Raw genomic sequence first — 8,228 nt, forward strand, 5'->3', positions numbered from 1 at the left:
GGGCCTAACTATTGAACTTTCAATAAGGATTATTAAAATAGGGGGAAAATAACTTATGTCAAAGAGTTTTGACATCTCAAACTTTTGTAAAACATTTCCGTTGAAAAATTTATAAATTATTTAAATTATAAATACATACAAATAAACGATGGAAAAATAGATAGTATATGTGGATCTATTGAAATGTCTGCTTAAATATAAAGTTTGACCATTTATAAAACAATTTACACCTAGTCAAGATTGTTCTACCAAAGTTTAGATTGTTTCATTTTGTTACTTTAAATTTCAAAATAGTTTGGGCTGCTTTAAATGCTACAAGAATTTTTATTTTTTTCTTTAATATAACTTTCAAATTTGATAATGCGCAACAAAGTTGCATAAAATTGAGCTTCCACGGAAATTTTTTTTTTTTTTTTTTAATCAAATTGGCTAATGGGCAACAAATTTTTACAAAATAAAGCTCAATTTCATACAAATTGGCGTGCGAACTTGTTGGCCCACGTGATGACTTGTCATACTAAGTTAAATATGTAATCTTATTAAAAAATATTGCCAAGTCACAAAGGGCTCGCATGGCCATCCAAGGAGCAAGCTCGTTGGACAATTCGAATCACACTTTGAATAAGCAAATTGAACTTGGAGGTAGGCGAGCCGAGTGGTTCAACTAGCCCCATTTGAAAACTTACAAAAATGTAGGGGAACCTACTCCTTTAAAGTTAAAAGAGTTTTATTTTGAGTAGTTATTGCTGGCAAGAAGGGGATTAGTATAATTTAGGACCTCCAGAGATCAACTTTTCTTAAATCTTAATTATTTCTTTTAATTTACAGTTGTATTTATACTTATGAAGTGTTATTTCGATTTAACTGAATTAATTTATATATTTTATAAACATATCACAAATTTCCCAACCGATATTGTATATAAATGACGTTTTAGGCATTAGTAAATATTTCGTTTACAAAGAAAGAAATTACTTAAAACACAATAAAAATATACACATAAAAATTAAGAAATTTATGCTTCGGATCTCAAGGAATATTTTATCCATGTCTAAATATAAATTAAATAATTAATGATTAATATAAATAAGAAAACTTAATGGAAAATTTAGAAATTTCGTAGAAAATCTAACTGTAAATACATTTAGAAGTTTAGTTAATATTGTGTTTACAAAAAAGGAAAAAAGAAATAAATTAATTCATCTATTGAGCAATTAGTAGTGAATCATCAATACAACCTGGATTAGTATTAAGTATTATTGGTGCAAAATTACATTATTTTAAATATAACTATGACGAGAATTTGATAGGATTAAAATCTACCTTGTCATTGTGAGTACTTTAAAATGAAGATGTCAAAACTCTCAATATTGTTTTTGTTCGTTTTCTCACGTTTTTCGTATCAGGCTTGTATCATTTAATCATATTTGCACGTAAAGAGTACCGTGTAATCTTGAATTTATATGTATATGCGACAACTCTAGAGGATTAACACATTTTTGTGAGTACTTTTAGATTGAAGGTGTGGAAACTTTCCACATTGTTCTTGTTCACTGTTCTTGCCTTTCTCATAAGTGGTTCATATGTAATCCTTGATTATGTTTGCATGTGAATGATTATGGACATGCTGATCTCAAGTATTCACACACATAGCTTTGATTTATTACTTCACTTCAAAATTGAAATATATTGACCATCGATCAATGGAAAAGACGAGTGATTTAAGAACTGGTGCCCTAAATTATTTAAAAGCCGTCTTAGATTAGAATTTTTAAGACCAACCACCAAAGTCGTTCATATGCTATAGTAATATGACTCGACTAGATTGACTGAATGCAAAAAACTTTCTACTAAAATTTAAATAGTACCTAAAGTATATATATTATTGATTTACTTTTAAACTTGCTTTATTCTAACCTTCTATATACATATATGAATATATGTTGCATATCTAGATAAATTTGAGTGAAACTGAATTAAATTTGTTAAGTTTTCATTTGTGGATGTAGTTGAGAGAGGAAGAAATGGTTTGGTGAATGCACAGGATGTTTGTTACTATTCATTTCCTAGTCCATGCGGTGAACAAGAACAAAGTCTCATAGTATGCCCATGGCCATGTTACAAACATAATCTTGGTCTACTTTGCGTCGCTTGCAACACCAGTAAGCCACAATCTTTTTGTGTTTGTGCATATCAATGTAAACCCTAGTTATTCCGTATCAGTATCTTTTGTCGTACTTAATAATTCGTTAAATATATAAATACATCTTTTTTCAATAATTATGTGCTTTCTTAATTAATAAAAACTTGCCTTTTAAAAGGACAAATTTTAAATTACTTTTAAGAAAAGTAATTTTCATGCTCAGCTAAACATTCTCATTGATATAACTGGTAAAGATAATTGAATATTACTTTATATGCCTCTTATTGTGCATCACACAGTCTTTTAATATATTCAATTGGATTTACATCAAACTATTGATGAGAGTGAGTGAAACCGTAGTGAAAATAAACTAAGAATAATTCTTCTCCAAGCCTATTGAATTAGTCCGACCCCATTTTTCATCACTGCCCCAAGTTTATTTTGTATCAAACACCTAACAGGAAGGAAAGAGAAGGGTAAGAGTTATGGGGTAACGAGGGGTGTAATTTTCTTGATTGTGGGCAAGGAGCATTCGTTCAAGCATTAGGCATGTTAGGCTAGGGATATATCGAAGGCCCCTAATTTTGAAAAGTTACATATTTTTGCATTTATTTTTCTAGTGAAAAATTATGTTGGTAACTGATAGCATTAAAATATATATTTCATCCGTCCCATAAAGATAATCATATTTTTCTCACACAGATTAAGAAAATTAAATTAAAATATAGTTAAATTATGAATGCAATATTCATGGTAATTAAATTATGAATGCAATATTCAAGGTAATTAAACTATATGTGTGTGTGTGTGATCACAAAGCAAATTAAATAGTAGCATATTAAGAAACTGTTGGGGAATACACCAATTATGTGCATATTATGTTCATAAAAGCATATCGTTTATTTGTGTGAAATCGAAACGTAATTTCGACTTACCAAATAGAATCTGAGAAGCAAAACAATAATAATTACCGAATCTGAATGCATGAATATGTATTCATCTTTTTCGATACTTGAACGAAAGCAAGTTATTTTTTGAATCAAACATTGCAGAACAAACATGTAAATAATGTTAATCAGTTTCTGAAATCAAATCATAATTAAGAGAAATCAGAAAATGAAAGAAGAAAGATGCAAGTAATGAATTTTTAGTCGAGGCAAGTGTTTGACACTTGGTCCTTAAAATGAACTTGCCCCGCATCGGTGCTAACGATTTTTCAACAATCATCTCTCAAGATACAACGACCACGTCAAGCCATAGGAGCTCTCCAAATGGTTTCGACCAACGAACTCGAACGAAATTCTCTCTCTACCATTAGAATGATTTTGATGCAATAGATAATCACTTCTACAAAGTGTTTTATGTAACTTAACATGAAATGAATAATATCAAATTATGGAATGAATTCGAATGACAAATACACATTCAAGGGGTCCTAAATATAGAAGATGAAGGGTTGTGGGTGAAGGGTAGGGGTGGCAGTGGGCCGAGCCAAGCCGGCTCGGCTCGTTAACCCACGAGCTCGGCCCAGCCGACGAGCCGCAAGCCGGCTCGGCCCATTCGAAATCCCTAGTGAAGGGACACACCCCAAATCCAGCATTTTTCATGGAAAGTTGCAACATTTCATTTCGAAAAGTTGCAACACTTCATTTTAAACCTGTTTCCTTTCGAAAAGTTGCAATACTTCATTCTTCCAACTTTGGACCGTAATTTCTTATTCATCTGGAATTGATTTCGAGTTTCCAAATATACCACGACGATCTACTCGACAAGTAGAATAAGTTAGTCTATTTACTTTTGTAATTTGATTATCAGATCAAGTCCGAACATTCAATCGAAGTTGACACGAAGTCACACATTTTCATTTTCCCAGTTTTAAACTCGACCAATTTTTGGTTAATTTTTGAACCAATTCCAACAATCCCCCACATGAACGGAAATTCGAGTATGCAAATGTAATACTATGATATGATGCAAGTAGAGAGAGAGCGGAAAGCCACTACATCGGGGATAGTAGCTTCTGGCCTTGAACCTCCCGTAATGAAATACCATCGGACTTACTCGGCTAATTAGTGAACGTGATATCTTGAACCATTCAGCCTTTAGTGTAAATCAAGACAACGATACTCACACAGATATCTTCCCTAAACCGTTCATGGTTCTCATGACTTGGTTCATTTTGGCCCTAAACCCTTCTTGGTTCTGCAAGTGTTTAGAGAATTCAAGCATTGAATAATTTTCATTGAAAGGGCCCCACTTCACACTTACATAGGTGACCTCCTATTAAGAGTATTTTACCATACTCCACTTGACTTAATCAAGATATAGGAATCATTAAAGATTATCCTAACCTCTTACAACTCTGCAGAAAATAATCTAATATCATAGGAATGAGTTAGAAAACTATTTTCCTTAGTGTTTCATGGAATCCTCATAACTTAGTTGTCCCTTTGAACCAAAATCTTGGGATCTCCAGCCAACAAGGTAGGATTACCATTACAAGGATTTTAACGTATTAGGCTTTACCTCGTTCCCTTCCATATACAGTATTCATGATCTCTCTTAGTAAATATCTTTAAAAGTACCACGAGTTTACATTACAGAGATTATCTGCTTAATGATATTATGTCTATGACTTATACGTCTAGACCTACCATTACATGTGAATTAATATCTTATCAAATATTGCTAGCCAATGATCGATTCATTTGATAGATACAAATTGTCGTCACCAAGAAATCCTTTCATGAAGCTACATGTCTCATTAACTTTATCTAAAGCTTTATCAATTTTCAAACAACACTGTTAGATTATTTCTATCTAATTATTACACTAGTCAACTATATTTACAAGTGGATTTCAAAATCATGGGTATTCGATATCATTATTGAAACATTACCATGCATTTGAACTTTATGAATATTTTTCATATATTCCAATTGTTCTTACATGTCCAAACAACCGCCACAATTGGCTTCTACCCATTTAATCCACTTTAGACTTAGTGTATATCATCCTTATAATTAGTATAAGGTTTTTCTATATTTTCACCTTCATAGATATCTTTCTATGATTATAAGATAAAAGCAAATGTAACTGTTAAACTGAGTTATCCCCACAATTCCTCAATTAAGAATACATATGCAATCTAGTAACGTTACATCCATAAGTTTTAAACATTTCATTCAAGTTCATGAGCATTTATGATAATCCCCCACATCTTTGGGTTACAATTGAACTTAGGGTTTAACAACTCTTTCATAGTTCAATTTACTTATCTCTTAAATAATATTCATATCGAGTGTTTCATAAAAGTCTAAATACTTTCAAAGTTGTGGTCATTGACTCACAATTTATTTCAATTAAAGTTGTATATAACGTACTTCGATCCAATTATTTTAATTTGATCATTCAAATTAAATCAAGGCCATCATATAGACCTGCAATGCTTTCAAAACATATACAAACTTAATTAGTTTTATGATTGAAGTCAAATTCAATAATACAGAGGGCTAAGCATTGTAACTTCTTCAAACATATGCAATTTATCACATTTGTGACATTTCACATGATAGTTTCATTTCGACCATCGGTTGAAAAGTTGTGTTATCAAAGGACACACCTCTTGAAATAATCTCTATGAAGAGATGTACCCATTGGAAAATAATTATATTAAAAGTCATGATTTACCATATGAAAAATGTATAAACACAAATTAATTGACAATAATAGACATAGTTGCAATTTATCACCGTATCAGTGTTCATTTGTCCAAAGACCCAATTAATATGCAATCTTTCATATTTAATGGATTTTTCTATAGTATGTACAATAGCATTAGAAAGCCAATTTCATTCTTGACTCCCCAAAGAAGTGGCCGTTTACCATTACAAGCCATAGTCATCGGAACCACCGTAAGTGGGCACTTTCCATTGCCTTCTCCATTTGAAAGTAAAATATTTTTCCCACAACATTTGCTAAAGTCAGGCTATACTTACCCTTATTGTCTTTAGTTCTATTAATTTTAATAGATGGATATAAAATACAAAGAGAAGTGATGGTACCCATCAAAAAAACTTTATTTCATACACTATCACTTCAGTGATGAATTTATAAAACCAAACAGATTTAGGTGAGAATCCCTACCCAAGTTGAATTTTCACTTTACATTCCATGAAAAACCATGCATCTTCGATATGTTTCTATACACTTCAATTATACTGTTCTAATTTCGCACATATAGCAAATAACCAATGGGCTATGGTGCATTTCATTATGACATAGCACGTAATAGTGAACATTGATTCGATTTAAATAGAATATATCCAACCTGTAGGATTAGAACTATAAAATTCATATCTCATTTCTGCCTTAATAAATTATTCACACAACATAGATTAGAACATCAATTCCTATGCAATATGATTTTTTCTATTTAATATATGTCAAATTCAGATTAAAGTAAAGGTAGATATTGAATTTTATTAAGTTAGAGGCACACAACTTTGAGACAATTCAACATGCATGATCCCGGTGCCCATGACAGTCATTATTTAATGAAACGACATCATGCACTTGTTCAAAATTAAAACCAACTTCATGATTTTGACTAATTTTATGGAATAACTGCAACCACATAATAATTCACAGATTTTTATGCACAACGAACACAAAAAATTTATCTTAAGATTGTTGGGGAATACATCGATTATGTGCATATTATATTCATAAAAGCATATCGTTTATTTGCGTAAAATCGAAAAGTAATTTCGACTTACCAAAATAGAATTTCAGAAGCAAAATAATAATAGTTACCGAATCCGAATGCATGAATATGTATTCATCTTTTTCGATTCTTGAACGAAAGCAAGTTATTCTTTGAATCAAACCTCGCAGAACAAACACGTAAATAATGTTAATCAGTTTCTAAAATCAAATCATAATTAAGAGAAATCATAAAATGAAGGAAGAAATATGCAAATAGTGAATTTTTGATCGAGGCAAGTGTTTGACACTTGGTCCTTAAGATGAATTTGCCTCGCATCGGTGCTAATGATTTTTCGACAATCATCTCTCAAGATACAATGACCACGTCAAGCCATAGGAACACTCCAAATGACTTCGACCAACGAACTCGAACGGAATTCTCTCTCTACCATAAGAATGATTTTGATGAAAAAGATAATCACTTCTACAAAGTATTTTATGTAACTTAACATGAAATGAATAATATGGAATTATGGAATGAATTGAAATGACAAATACACATTCAAGGGGAATATATAGAAGATGAAGGGTCGTGGGTGAAGAGACACACCCCAAATCCAGCATTTTTCATGGAAAGTTGCAACATTTCATTTCGAAAAGTTGCAACACTTCATTTCAAATCTACATGCTTTCGAAAAGTTGCAACACTTCATTCTTCCAACTTTGGACCATAATTTCTCATTCATCCGGAATTGGTTTCGAGATTCCAAATATACCACGACGATCTACTCGACAAGTAGAATAAGTTGGTCTATTTACTTCTGTAATTTAACTATCGGATCAAGTCCGAACATTCTATCGAAATTGACACGAAGTCACATCTTTTCATTTTCTCAGTTTTAAACTTAACCAATTTTCGGTTAATTTTTGAACCAATTCCAACAGACTCTAATACATTAATTACACTCTTAAACAAGAAACATGACTATAATTTGAGACAGATGAAAAAGGACAACATGACTATCTTCATGGGATAGAATGAGTAACTAAAGATTACGAAACTTCTTTTTTAGTTAGTAATCTTAACCATACAATTATTGAATATTTTATTTAACCAAAGAAAATTTCATCAATAAAAGATTTGTTAAAGTATAAAATAGTTTGAGCCTCTTTCTGGTAAAAAAATGTATTATTGAATGGTGATTTTTTGAAGAATGCGTGGTTAAAAAATAAGAAAAATTCGATTTATGTTTAAAGTTATTTTATTGAAGAATGCGTCATTAAAAATGAGTTCTAAGAAATTATGGCTCAAACGAAGACTAAACACTAACACAAAATTTTATTGAAAAATTATATATCAGTAGTATTATAAGGAAAG

Source organism: Olea europaea, chromosome 18 (assembly GCF_002742605.1).
Source record: "Olea europaea var. sylvestris chromosome 18, O_europaea_v1, whole genome shotgun sequence".
Lineage (NCBI taxonomy): Eukaryota > Viridiplantae > Streptophyta > Magnoliopsida > Lamiales > Oleaceae > Olea > Olea europaea.